Source organism: Coptis chinensis, chromosome 7 (assembly GCF_015680905.1).
Source record: "Coptis chinensis isolate HL-2020 chromosome 7, ASM1568090v1, whole genome shotgun sequence".
Taxonomy (NCBI): Eukaryota; Viridiplantae; Streptophyta; class Magnoliopsida; order Ranunculales; family Ranunculaceae; genus Coptis; species Coptis chinensis.
In genome coordinates this window covers 65,058,626-65,061,839 of record NC_141462.1, presented here as the reverse complement: position 1 = coordinate 65,061,839, position 3,214 = coordinate 65,058,626, and the positions used below count along the sequence as shown (strand labels likewise).

At 35.6% G+C, this 3,214-nt stretch overlaps 1 pseudogene; it reads right to left on the bottom strand.

The window, feature by feature from the left end:
- Nucleotides 1–636: 636 nt before the first annotated feature.
- On the bottom strand, nt 637–1,340 carry LOC147488416 (uncharacterized; annotated as a pseudogene).
- Between the last annotated feature and the right edge of the window lie 1,874 nt (nt 1,341–3,214).

The window sequence follows — 3,214 nt, the reverse complement described above, 5'->3', positions numbered from 1 at the left end:
TCTTTCTCATTTATGGGTATAGTCTACTAGACATATATCCATAATACTTTTCTCCATTTATATATCAATACATTTTAACATAAAGCAAAATAAATTTGTAAAGATTGATACTAGCACAAGTGTATTAAGAAAAATAAAACTTGAGATTCATAATATGGAAAATCAAAATATTAACGACAATCAAGGCCTAGACTTTCCATGAAGAGAACACAATATTAAGCTGTAAATATTCTATGAACTGGTAATAAAAATATAATTAACTAAATAAATCATTCAAAGTATTAAAGTTTGCTCATCAAACTTGCCCATTGCTATTTGGATCCTCATCTTGAACTTTAAGGAAATCGAGAACAATCCAAATGAGTACCATCATTAAAGTGGTCACTCTTCCAATTCTCTATCACATTTGTTTCCATTTTCCTAGAGGCTTTATACTTTTCAACCTCTTCTATAGGAGCTCGGCAGTATTTTGCCCAATGTCTATCATTACCACCACATCGTAGCAAATATCCTTTGCTCTCCTTTTGTTTGTTATGAGGATTTGAGTCCCCTTTATGCGATTGGAGCTGTCCACTTGTTCAATTTCCCTTTTGTTGGTCATTAGTATTCCAATGATCCTTTTTTCTATTACCATTGCTAATAAGGATGATAACCTTGACCACCTCTCCTAGTATTTCTGCCTCTTCCACGCCCTCTCCCATGTCCTTTACCACAACTACCACTAGCTCGAAAGCTGGCATTTGCTTCTGGAATTACCATTGACCCAGTTGGTCTGGAGTTGTGGTTCTTGATTAAAAGGTTACTATTTTGCTCCGCAACAAGGAGACATGTTATAATATCATAATATTTGGAGAATCATCTCTCTCGATACTACTGCTGCAGGAGCACATTCTAGGCATGAAAGGTAGAAAGAGTTTTCTCTAACATCTGTTCATCAGTTACATTTTCACTACACAATTTCAACTGAGAAACTATATTAAACAAAGCAGAATTGTATTCAGAAACTATCTTATATTCTTGGAACCTCAGGTTGAGCCATTCACTTTGAGCATTTGGTAGTATGACCATCTTCTGGTGATCATACCTATCCTTCAGGGATTTCCAAAGACCTGCTGGGTCTTCCTCTATTAGATACTCATTCTTTAAGTCGTCATGAATATGATGGCGTAGGATTACGAGAGTTGTGGCTTTTTCCTCTCCGGGCTCATTTCGTTTCCTTCTTTAATAGCATCACCAAGTTTTTTAGATTGTAAATGGATCTTGGCATCCAACTGCCATGATAAATAATTGTCGCCTCTAATTGAAAGAGCTTGAAAATCGAGTTTAGTAAGGTTTGACATCTTTCACGTAACTGTAACAGATTAAGCATACATGTATTAAAAAGAACTATAAAAATGAATTGGGCCTACATAAATGACCACTGTAATGGGCCAAAACCGGATCAATCCTTATGGTTTGGACCTGACCAAGTCGAGATAGTCAACCAGACCTGGTCTACAAGTGTCAAAATGGCTCGGTCCAAACTGGTCATACCCAAGTCAATTTATAAGAAGTTAGGTCTGAAACAAACAAATGCTAAAACCCATAATGGTAACATTACCTTTTGAAGCAGGTAAAACATAGACTTAAAGCCTAAGGAGATCTTTAATTAGTGATAATGTCTTGATGACATCATCGTCTTCTACCTTTCATCTTAGGGCACGAAACAAAACTATCAAAGGGTTAGATCAATTAAACAAAAACAATAATCTTTCTTACGGCATATCAACAATTTCATCATTAGCTTTATGTTACACCTGTTCTATATTCAGCAAACAAGCTATTTCTTGAACTTCAAAAATTGGATCAAAAGGTTCGTTAAATATCACTTGGACTAGTAACCAGTGTATCAGCATGCGTGAGTTTCTGTATTGAGCTTTTTATTTCGTGGTGTGCAGTGTACACTGCTAATTCTATGATTACTCATTCAAAATTAAAAAAGAAATTGCAGTACACTAATATCTCGTAATAACATACATATACATATGTTATTCTACAGTAAAGTTAAATTCGACAGTAACGAATTTAATATGGTATCAATAGTATCGAATACGATTTAATCACAAGTTAAATGCATACCTTTAATCCAAAGCTAGAGACTATCGTGCTGATAACGTGTTAGAATTAAACCGGCTTAGAGAGAACACCACACTAACTTAACATTAACTTAACATGTAGATTGAATCATTGAGAGAATGAGATAGAGAGAATTCTTATTCATTGAGGTCAGTCTGAATGGGAGGATGTTGTCTTTATATACAACTAGGTAACCTCCTTTCCAAGATAAAGGATTACCAGGATAAACACCAAGATAGAAGATTATCATGATAAACACCAAGATATAAGATTATCGGGGATAAACACATATTAATGATGGGCATCCATATAAGCCCACGGATTTCATAACAATAATCCATAAAAGCTCGCACCTGACATCTCTCCTCACCATATCTCTCTATTTTCCAAATCGAGCAATATTAGAGACTCCTAAAAAAAAGAAATGCTAATAATTAGTTAGACCCCTCTGTATTTGTTTAAATCTCCTTTCTCTATCAAGTAATTATATTTATCTCCCTGCCAAAAAAACATTAACCCCCAAACTACTCAAGAATTGGAAACCCAAAAGTTAGAAACTCCGATCAAAGCTAAACCTAAAAAACCCTACGATTTAAACCAAAAAAAAAAAACTTTGATACAGAAAAATCCTTCGTACTCTCCGGCCTCCCAACTTCTCTCTCTCTCCTCTCCTCTCCCAACTGGACAAGAGAAGACATTCTACGTGTACAACAATCCATGATCAAAGTGATCCAAGTAGCTGGCGGGTCTTGCTGGGTGCCATGGCGTGATCTGAAGGGTGCCGCATGTAGATTGGGGTATTAAGAACTCCCTGATTACTGTTTGAAGGTGCTTGGTGGGAAGGTCTTGGATGACGGAAGGATGGTTCTTTCCAGATGCAACCCTGAGTTGGATGCTATTGAGTACAAATGATCCCCACCCCAACTATAACACTTCTTATGCTCTATCAAATCCTCAATTTTCTTCTACTTCAGTCTTCAGTCTTAAGGTATGAGTTTTCTTTTCCAATTTCATTATTGTTTTTTTGTAATTGATTGATAACTAATGTGATAGTGTTTCAGGGAAAATATGTTATTTTAACCAACAAATTAAAATTCTG